Source organism: Bidens hawaiensis, unplaced genomic scaffold (assembly GCF_021521415.1).
Source record: "Bidens hawaiensis isolate Kalapana, Puna unplaced genomic scaffold, B.hawaiensis_p1.1 tig00008946_1, whole genome shotgun sequence".
Taxonomy (NCBI): domain Eukaryota; kingdom Viridiplantae; phylum Streptophyta; class Magnoliopsida; order Asterales; family Asteraceae; genus Bidens; species Bidens hawaiensis.
In genome coordinates this window covers 1-11,329 of record NW_027491650.1, presented here as the reverse complement: position 1 = coordinate 11,329, position 11,329 = coordinate 1, and the positions used below count along the sequence as shown (strand labels likewise).

At 36.9% G+C, this 11,329-nt stretch overlaps 2 long non-coding RNA genes and 1 pseudogene across 3 annotated transcripts; all 3 read left to right on the top strand.

The window, feature by feature from the left end:
• The first annotated feature begins 1,035 nt into the window (after positions 1–1,035).
• LOC143530454 (uncharacterized) lies at positions 1,036–1,985 on the top strand. Its single transcript, XR_013134855.1, has 3 exons — positions 1,036–1,109; positions 1,194–1,273; positions 1,863–1,985. It is a non-coding gene; the product is annotated as an uncharacterized LOC143530454 (long non-coding RNA).
• A 954-nt stretch (positions 1,986–2,939) lies between these two features.
• LOC143530438 (TMV resistance protein N-like) lies at positions 2,940–7,844 on the top strand (annotated as a pseudogene). The gene is made up of 5 exons (XR_013134853.1): positions 2,940–3,499; positions 4,067–5,192; positions 5,300–5,530; positions 6,816–7,695; positions 7,797–7,844. The product of XR_013134853.1 is annotated as a TMV resistance protein N-like (transcript).
• A 482-nt stretch (positions 7,845–8,326) lies between these two features.
• Positions 8,327–8,702, top strand: LOC143530453 (uncharacterized). The gene is made up of 2 exons (XR_013134854.1): positions 8,327–8,553; positions 8,600–8,702. It is a non-coding gene; the product is annotated as an uncharacterized LOC143530453 (long non-coding RNA).
• The last annotated feature ends 2,627 nt before the right edge of the window (positions 8,703–11,329 follow it).

Genomic DNA, 11,329 nt, shown 5'->3' with positions numbered 1-11,329 from the left:
AGGTGCAAACGAGCTAAGCTTGAACTTGACTAGCAGTGGCGTCCCCGAGAGCTCAAGGGCCATCGTGGACCCTGCACGAATTATAAAAATGGGCTCCGAAAGTTAAAATTAATTAATTAATTTGTTAGTTATAAAAAAAAAATAACGTACAAATTAGTTTGAATAGAGTTAGTTTCGAATTTGGGCATGGCTTTATTTGATGAAGCCCAACACAAAAATTATCCACTTTTAATAGAAAACTTCCAAAACCGGAAAAATAGGTGTCATGGGGACTCAAACAAGTGCACTGCAGCTGCCATACCCGAGTCTCACCAATGCACCAAGCCAGATTTCATGTCCATATCTTGTTTTATACATATATATTTTTAAAACCATATACATATGGGCCTCTTGAGATTGTGGGCCTTGCACGGTGGCCTACCTTGCACATGCTCTAGGCCGGGCCTGTTGACTAAGCACGAGCTTAGCTCGTTTTGACCTTACAGAGCTCGAGCTCAAAAGCTATTTTTTCTAAAGCTTGAGCTCAACTCATGCGTCGTTTTTTTCAATCTCGAGCTCGACTCGGGCTTAGCTAGTTTATTATTTATTAATTAATATACATACACACACTTTTATATATTTTGAGAAAACCTTAAATGAGTCTAAGCTTGTCTCGGCTCAAACTCAGCGGTACGGTGTGAAATTAATACATTGAAGTCCAAATGAATTAAAACTTAAAAGTTTAAGGCTCAATGAGCCTAAACGATCTTCCCACACAAGGCTAAAGCTCGGGCTCAATAACTAAATGAGTTTTTATTTGAGGCTCTAGCTTGATAAGCCTCAGCTTGTTACGTGGTTTTTATCGATCTGATCTCGAGTAGCTCGTGAGCTGCTCTCCTTGTTTTCACCCCTAGAAGATAGATATGATTTGACGAATTCTCCCTCTTATAAGATAAAATGGATTATGAGAGTGTGTGACTTGAACTATTGATTGGCTTGTGCAGATATGTGCCTCCTTATCTTCTTTGGAAGCTAACAATGACTAATCTTTGTTGCAGGCGTTAGACAAATACCCTTATGTTCCTGGTCAGAAGCCCTCGTTACGCGGTAATCTTGATTTCTTGCTTGATGTAAGTTCAATAGTTTTGAAATTATAATCACCAACCATTAATTTTTCTGCTTTGATCCACTGATTTGGTATTTTGTTATTATAGTGTATGGAAGAAGCAGGCGTAGATGGTGCATTAATTGTGCAGCCGATAAATCACAAATTTGATCATTCATATGTAACAAGGTCTGAATAACTAGGGGTGTCAATTGTTTCGGGTTGGCAAGTTGAGATGTGTTACCTAAATCCGACCCATATTATTATTCGTTTCAAAGGTTTTAACTGTAGCCCGCATACTTATAAATTTAGGCCGACCCTAACACGACCCATCCAACCCAAGTATCAAAAAAATTAAAAGTTTTTTTTAAACAAAATGAATATAATTTAGAGTCGGTAGAGCAAATGAGCAATATGAATATTTTTGTTTTGGAAAATATTAAAAATCTTGAAAATGGATTGAAAATTGAAACGCAAGCGTGTTTTCAGAAAAACTGAAAACGGAAAAGACAAAAACAAAAATATGCGGGTTAACAGGTTGACATGTTTGCATATGGGTCAACCTGAACTCTACCCGTTTTTAAAAACAGTCAACCCGAGCCCGACATGTTTTTTAACAGTTGTGTTAGTCAACCCAAAACCAGTTTTTTGGAGTCGGCTTCGGTTCGTGCCAACAATTACCGCCCCTATGACCCTATGCTTAACATCACTTGATTACCTATAATTTTAGTTTTTCCCAATTATTACATCATGTTGTTTGAAATTGTAATAATATTAGTGTGTTGAAGAAGCATCCATCCAAATTTGTTGGATGTTGCCTTGCAAATCCTGCAGAAGATGGCAGTGGTGTACAACAACTTGAACATCTAATCTTGCAGGTCTTTTATATTTATTAATTATTATTTATTAGTAACCCTTGAGTAGCTTCTCACGTGAAGATTCATGCTCTAGACCTTATTGCGCGTTATTCTGTTGATTACATATGCCGATGTCTTCATCGCTTCTGCCCAAAAGCGGTCTGGAACATTCTTGTCACGTGAATGTTCTTTCTTTCTTTCTTTTTTTTTTGAAACACCGTGTTGCTGTGGTCTGTTGGCCGGGCGGGTTAGTTGCCTTTCAGTTTTTTGCTGTTTCAAAATGAAAATTCGATAGACACTGTTTTTGTTGGAGTTAATTCCCGAACCCGAGTTACGGGTCAGGAAGGTGGGGCCGGTTCTAGCGAATGGATCGATCTCATTAATTAATTAATTATTGCAATTAGAGATAATTATCTATTTTATTTATTAGATAGAGATGACATTTTATTTAATAGATAAATAGGAGTTTATGTTTTACTCTAGTTGTAATGAAGAATTTATCAAGTTTTGAGTTATTTTCTTGATTACAAATTGGTGAGTTGTGCCAAAATATTCTCCGAATTTAGTTCGTGTTCGATTAACTAATTCCAATTCACCTCGCGTGAGTTTTAAGAAGGTTATTTGAAAAGGAAAAAGGAAATTTAAAAATAGAAACCATACCAAAGACTAAAGAGATGGACCGGGTCACCCTGCTCCCACACAAACCAGTCACACACACACACACACACATCCCATGTGACTCGCGTCCTTTACTGTTTCAACGCGTTAATTTAATGTGAGTTGTTGAATCTGGTTAGGCAGTCTACTTCACATTTATGTTGATACTTGATAGATGGTCAACAAAACATATAAACAAAGACAAAGGAATCTGATGTGAAAGGGCTGCAGCCTCTCTCTCTAGCATTATTTGAAGCTATTATGAAGTTTCCTTTGTATGACTTTTCTTGAATATATCTTCAACAAATAATACTCATATCAGTGACAAGGATGTAAGCCACTCAAAACTGCATCTCTCTTTTTGGATCTAATTCCAAACAAATTCACTACACAGATCAATGGCATCTTCATCATCCTCTTCTCACTCTATTCCAGCCTCTGTTTCTCAATCATGGAAACACGAGGTGTTTTTAAGTTTTAGAGGGGAAGACACCCTTAAGGGCTTTGTGGATCATCTCTACGAGGCTCTTGCACAACGAGGAATCCAAACGTACAAGGATGACATAACACTTGATCGGGGCGAGTCAATCGGTCCAACCCTCAAGAAGGCTATCCAAGAATCACGGATTGCAGTTATTGTATTCTCTGAAAACTATGCAGACTCTTCTTGGTGCTTGGACGAGCTTGCACATATTGTAGAGTGCATGGAAAAGATAGGGCAAATCGTTATGCCAATATTTTATGACGTTGATCCATCGGATGTGAGAAAACAAAATGGGAAATTTGGAGAAGCATTTACCAAACATGAGCGTGAGAATAAACACAAAGTTGACTCATGGAGAGGAGCTCTTGTAAAGGCTGGCAACCTTTCTGGATGGGTCTCCAAGGATTTTGCAAAAGGGTAATTTTTCTTCTACTTTTTCTCTAAGAAAAAACCTTTTATACTTGATATGTTGCTTTCTATAACTCGATTATACTTGTAATTCAATATCAACTTATTCGTGTATAAATATAGGTCGGTTTGAGACTTTAAATTACGTTTTTCCAGTAAGTCAAATTCCAAATTCAAAAGGCCGAGATAAAAATAAAAAGGGTACAATTAGAGTTGTGTTATTTTTCAAATGGTTACAAAAATGAGAAGTGTGAGAAGCCATACATGATTGCCATGTGTTTTGTGAGGACCAAAAATGGGAGGTCATATGTAAGTCAAACCATACTCAAGTCTCAGCCATTAGTTCCCTTAACCCCCGCTTTGAATCTTGATTCACACATTTTATAATGACTTATATTTTGTTACTTGGTGTGCCTTTGTAAAATTTACCAAACATGCCAATAACTTGATCATAAGAAACCTGTCAGTGGTGGCTTTTAGGTTTTCATATTGTATGAAATAGACATAAATAGTCACCAGGCAAACATATGATTATTCGTTATATAATATGTATTTCCTTATGCATCGATTTTGCAGGCACGAAGCACAATGCATTAAGAATATTGTTGCTACAATTTCCAGTAGGTTGCTTCCCCTACACACAAATGCTAATAAAAATCTCATTGGAATAGAAACTCGCTTGCAAGATTTGAAATCAAAGTTGAAAATTGGGTCAGGTGGTGTGTGCATGGTTGGAATATGGGGGGTTGGGGGTGGGGGTGGGGGTAAGACTACTCTCGCATCTGCTATGTATATGGAAATCTCTCGCGAATTCGAAGCTTGTTGTCTTCTTGAAAATATTCGTGAGGAATCAAGTAAGCATGGTTTGAAAAAGTTGCAAGAAAATTTGTTGTCATCTATATTGAATACAAAAGTGGAGATTAGTAGTGAGATAGAAGGAAGGACTATGATAAAAAGACGTTTATGTCACAAAAGCATTTTAGTTGTTCTAGATGATGTTAATAAAGTTGAGCAACTAGAAGCGTTAGCAGGATCACATGATTGGTTCGGTGAGGGCAGCCGTATAATAATCACTACCAGAGATAAGCATTTGCTAAACATCAATGAAGCCACAATCTACGAAGTGAGTTTGTTATCAGATGATGAGGCTATGAAGCTCTTCAGTAGACATGCATTTCACAAAGATGAACCTGTAGAAGATTACAAGACGCTCTCACAAGAAGTAGTGTCTTATGCCAGTAAGCTCCCATTAGCACTTAAAATTCTAGGTTCATTTCTGTATGACAAAGACAAAGATGAATGGAAGAGTACCTTGGCCAAGCTAAAATGCATCCCAGATGTTGACGTGATGGAAAGACTCAAAATAAGTTATGACGGGCTTAAACATGACGAGAAAGAGTTATTCTTAGACATTGCATGCGGCATGAGGAGATGGAACGTAGATGAAGCTACGAGGGTGCTTGATGCTTGTGGATTTCACACTCGTATAGGGGTAAGGGTGTTGGAACAAAAGTCTCTCATAAAAGTTTCAAATGCATGATATGGAAGCTGGAAGATGTTTGATATGCATGACTTGGTAGCAGAAATGGCCCACTACATTGTTAAAGGGGAACACCCTTATAATCCTGAAAAACACAGTAGAATTTGGGAGGTGAAAAATATTGTTCAGTTATGTGATATGGGGGCAGTTGCATCGTTGATGGTAAAACTAACTTTGCAAAAATTTATTTTATACATGTGTATCTAATGACATTTTTCTATAGTATTACTAACACAATGTGGTTCCTTTTATTAATTAAATTAACATAGGAAACTGAAGTATTAGCTTTGCGGGGTTATCATAAGGAGTTTGACACTTGGCTTAACTTACATAACAACCGTCAACATCTTTCTAATGTTATTGCAAACATGAAGAAACTTCGGTGGATTGATTGGGGACAGGATCCGGCATCTTCATTCCCATTAAATTTTCAGCCAACAAGGCTTGTTTGCCTAATGTTGAAATGGAGCCTACAAAAACAACTCTGGGAAGGGTTTAAGGTATGTAATTCTATTCTATTTATATTCAAATACATTATATATTTATTTTGAAATTAACTTTTTTCTATTTTTATTTCTCTTGCATTTGTAAAACTGATCTCATTTTAAGTTTTGGTTAGGACCGGGAAACGGGTAAGTCGGGCGGGTTCGGGTTAAAACTGGTTGTTTTTTTTACTAGTTGGCGAATCAGTTGCTTCTAATTTTATTTGCAGTAGGTATAAATCGTTAGGAAGTGTATAAATCTAATTTTGTTAACGGGCCTGATTTGTGTCCAAGGGTAAAATTGGAATTTTTAGAACTGCAGATTTTAGGTCTAAGCGCAGCTGCTGTTGCTGGTCAAATGGACGATAAATCAATTAAAATTCATAACCGGGTGCCAGTTACGCGTGTTCAATCATGTATTATGCGAATTCAATCGTCAGTTACGCGTACTTTGGTGTCGGTTATACGTCTGATTCTGGGTTAGGCGCATACTGACACCTGTTATGTGTCCGCTGCAGCGTGTCTGATTCTGGGTTACGCGCTTGATGTCGGGTTGCGCACATACCGGCACCAATTACGCGCACCATATCACGTTGCACATACCGATACCGGGTTATGTGCGTACCACCATCGCTTACGTGACCGATGTTGGTTATGCACGTAGCGGCATCTGATTGCACGGGTATTGGCACCGATTACGGGTCTGATGGCGCGCTGTACATGTACCGTTTCCGTGTTATGCGCGTATTGGAACCGGTTACGCATCCTATGCCTTGTTACTCGCTTGCTGGCGCAAAGTTACGAGTGTATTGGCTTAGAGTTTCGCACGTACCCGTGTCATGAGCACCCGACGCCAGGTTATACGCGCACCGGCATGAGTTACGCAACCTATGTTGGATTGCGCTCATACGAGCGTCGTGTTACAATGTAGTGGGACTCGCTACGCATCGCGTGTCTCGTAAATCGTGTCTCATATAATCCTATTCTGACCCGTTTTTGAGAAATAACACCAACTTACTTTGACACATTTCATTAGAACGGGTTGTCTCAATCTATATACATAAATCATTTTAAAATGACTCATAGCAACCAATTCATGACTAATAATAAACTTTCTATTTTTCTTTTATTGAATATCTTTTTGCGAGTTGCTACATTTACAATGCAAAAGAGGTTAAAAAGAATTAATTTACTATGACAAATGATCCATGTGCAACAAAGTATGCAAATGGGCATGAAAAAGTTATATGATATTATTAAATATACCAACCTATTTGACTTTTACGTATTTTTCTTACAACAGAGTCTACCAAGTTTAAAAATTCTTGATGTCAGTTATTCAAGGAGTCTAAGGAGGACACCAGATTTTGAAGGCCTTCCATGTCTTCTTGAAAGATTGAATTTACAATACTGTGTACAATTAAATGAGATTCATTCATCCATTGGATATCACAAAAGGTTTGTTTGGGTGAATATGGAAAGATGTGAAAACCTTAAATCGTTTCCACCCATCATACAGATGATAAAACTGGAGACTCTTGTGCTCTCTAAATGTCGTCGACTTAAAAGGTTTCCGGAAATACAAACGAACATGGATAGCTTGGTAAACCTTCATTTGGATGGAACCGCCATAGAATTAGTCCCACATTCGGTTGGACAATTTTGTACCAACCTTGTTTCTTTTGATTTAGGAAAATGTTTTAAACTAGAAAGGATAGAAGGCGACTTTCGTCTCCTAAAACGTATGAAATATCTTCACATCTATGGATGTATTCAACTTGAGAAATTGGTTGGCGATGAATGCTGTTTACAAGAGCTTCCTCAACTTCCACGTAATTTAAGAAAGTTGAAGCTTAGTGGGTGCAAAATGGGAGATGGAGACATCCCATCTGATATGAGTGGGTTTATTAACCTACAAGTACTAGACCTAAGTGAAAACCATTTTACACGATTACATTCTAGCCTCTCCCAAATCCCATGTCTCAAGTTACTTGACTTGTGTGAGCCTTGTAGAACTGCCAGATCTCCCATCAAGCATAGAAATTCTCAGAGCAGAATATTGTGAGTCACTTCAAAGGGTAGGAGATTTATCAAATTATAAATGGTTATGGAAAGTCTCCCTTAGGAGAAATAATAAGAATAAGTTGATTGGTGTTGAAAAAGTTGTACATTCTATGATTCAGGTATAACTCTTATCATGTTCTTGAATTTCAAGCCTTTTTATAAATTATAATTTGTAATAATGATAATTATGTTCCTTATTATTGAGATGAATACATTGCAGAGAGCTGAAGATCGTTTTATGAGTATAGTGCTTCCAAATGCATATTAGTCAGATTCTTATATGAAATTAAGCATTATAACATTGCAACTTCCACGCAATTGGTATAATAATGACTTTATATGCTGATATTTGCAATAGATAAAGGTGTCGTATATATATCAAGTGGGAGATGTCGTCCACAAATTCAGTGGGAGGAGTTTGATAAAAATCCTGAATCTTATAATGAATGTAGAGTGGTGGGTTATGTACCCTTTGGTTCATTGAATCCTGCATACACTCATCTTACATTTCGGATTGAAGGCTTGTGTTTTCCAAAGGTAGGACTTGTTCCTAGGAAAAGCAAATCAAGGGAAACACCAATACACTGCTCAGAGTGTTGGGAAGAGACTACTGAGCACCAAAAGACATTTCATATCATAATAAATATGCCAAAGTTCCGTGGAATTGAGATTTTATGGCCACATGTATTTTTTTAGTAGATTACTGAGTAGACCCACTAATTTAATGTATCTGTAGTTTCGTTGTGCATACCAAGTGTTTGATGAAATGCCTCAATGAAAAAAAAAATCATAGTTTTAACTTTTGTTTTGCCAGATTATTTGTACCATCATAAGTCCATCTCAAAGCATGGTTTATTCCTTCCAAACAGTTTCAAAGCATCTCCATCTCCATGATGACCATTGTTGGGTTCATCGAGTTGTTCACGGGTCGCGAGTCAAGGTCAACGGGTCACAGGTCAAAAGCACATGTATTGTACGTGAGTTGTGAAGATGAATCAGTAAACAATTCGACCAAGTTTTTAGGAAGAACAAATATTTTATTAGTTTTATTATTCCCACATTTGTTACTTGTAGGCTATTTAAAGCCATTTGTTTTATTGAATGAAGTAACCCTCTTTTGATATAATGCACATAGTATTTTTTTTCTTTCATACATACGTGAGCTTTGATTGTGTGTTTGTTTTGGGGCCTGAATCAACAGCCGTAATTTGCTTGCATCAAATGCTCACGTTGTTGCATTTCACTTAATATTTACTGCTTTAGAAGCATCTGATCGAGCACATTATGGAACCTCGCAACTTCTGTCAGTGACCTTGTTGTGAACCAACCAGGGGTGGATTTAGGGCTGCCCACCGTCCTGTTGACGGAGTACCGGGTTTACACAAGTTGCCGGAGTGCCGGGCTTATAGGTAGGAGTCTGGTTGCTGGAGTGCTGGGCTTGCTTATTTGAGGCCCATTGGGTCTTTGTTGGACTAGTTCCAAATCCAATGACACATGTTTACGTGTATGTTAATGCTTATTCAAAAAATATGCTATGTAGATTACATGTATAATACTAAAATTAAAAAAAATGGATGCGGTAGTGTTATAAGTTAATATGGGGTTAAATCATCTCCTTAAATGAGCTGGAATGACATAGGTTAAACTGTTAAAGTCGATGATACGGAGTATAAGTGGAGTTAAGGAGGGTTAGAGTGTTTCCATGGCCTTATCGCCAATTACAGGAGGGCAGAGAGGGCTCAGCCCGGGCCCAATAATTTTTGAGGCCCACAAAAATTTCCAACATTCATATATATAATATACAAATCTACATAGTTCAACATATTGATATGACTCAATTCAGCTGGTAAAACCCTCTTCAACCAAATGACATGCACAGGTTCAAATCTTGCATCTACCATTTATTTTCTTAATTTTTTTTTGTTTGTATTTGTTTAAAGTAACTCTAGATCTCAATAAGTTTTAGATCCAATATTCAATCTAAACAAAAAATGATAAAGAGCCATTACTTTTTTCATTTTCATTAATAGGGCCTATGACATGAGTTTAATTCCTGTTAGAACTCGTGTTAATAGTTATATCATCTTCTTTTATATATATTAAAATATAAAGACTTTTTGATTTAAAACCAAAAAGGGTAGGACAATTTCAACATTCGTTTAAGTATTCAAATTAAACTATTTTGCTACTATACTTTTGTTTTGTTTATTGTTATCATAATTATCGTCGTATTATTTACTTTTTATATAGGAGTTAATGAGTATATATTTTGGAGGCCTATTATTTACTAGCCCCGGGTCCTTGAATTTTTAAATATTCTTGGAGACGGCCCTGAAATTAGAGAGCAAACATAAATAATAGTTAATAATATATTTTTTTGGCTGGGAAACCGGTGAGATGCCTTTGAACTTTGAAGAGAAGTATATTGTGACCATTGATTAAAAGTTTTTTAGCCTTGTTCTCTTTGACCCAACCTTATTATTTTATCGATCCATTTTGTGCCCACCCTAGTAAAAATTTATGGATTCGCCTCTCGAACCAACCCAATCCTGTACAAGCAGCCCAAATCAAATGGACCAAACATGCTAAACGCTCCAAGTTATAAGCAGTCTTTTTTAAGTGTCGTCACTGGCCCCACTTGACATCCATTGGCTTTGTTCTTCTGAGCTTCTTCTTACTTCCATTTCTCGTTTCTGTTTTTCACTATTAATATGTAACTGTTGAATCCTTGATTCCATCCACTCGTTCGACATTTGTCCTTCCATCGCATCCAAATGTGAGGACCGGAAATTATTAGGATTTAATGAATTGTTGGATTGATGAGAATGAGGAGTCGAAGAGAGCCGGCCTGGCATTGACAACGACCGTTATAACTTTTTTTTGGCAGATTAAAGGGGCGTTTGGAATTCCTTATTTTAATTACTTATAACTTTCTATCATAAGTTAATAAGTCAGAATATCATCGCTTATTAACTTATCCTCTCACAACATAAGCAATCCTAAACAACTTATTAGCTTTTGAAAAATCAGTAAGCTACAAATTGATGAAAATAAACAATCCCAAACACCCCCTAGTTATATATATAGAGTGAGCCATCATAAGTCCATTTCAATGCATGGTTTATTGTTATTAAAATATTTAACCAACAATTTGTACCTTACTTACCAATTTCTCATACTTGCATACTGCCCAATTTGTGTGGATCTTGTTAGAATTTGATATTAAACTTTATTTAATAAATTTTAAATATCATTTTAGACCGTTGTATATTTTGCGTAGGCCCTCAATCCATGTAAAACACGTGTTGAGATCCTCTTGAGAGATCACGAGTTTATTTTTTTGGTTTTCTTTTTCGGCCGATATCCCCTGAATGTCCAATCCGTCATGGAGCACAGGTGATCGATTACACACTTGCTTAAACAAAAATAAAAACAATATCAAAGTATACTGGGCCACCTTGGCTGAGTCAGGCTGCCTAGACTTCGTTTCCCTTAGATTACCCATGTTCCACTCCTTACACGACCTATCACTTCTTTTGTTCCTCGTTTAATCACCCATTAACCAGTCATTTGAAACCCCCCCCCCCCCCCCGAGTAACAGTTATCAAACCCTTTTTATACTGATTACACTTTTGGTTGAATGTATTGATTGCGATGGATAAATTATAAGGCATGCTTTCTAACTTTAGCATTCTTTTGTTAATTTGTTGTTTATGCCCTTTCGGATCTGATTAACGCCGCTTGCTTTTAAAC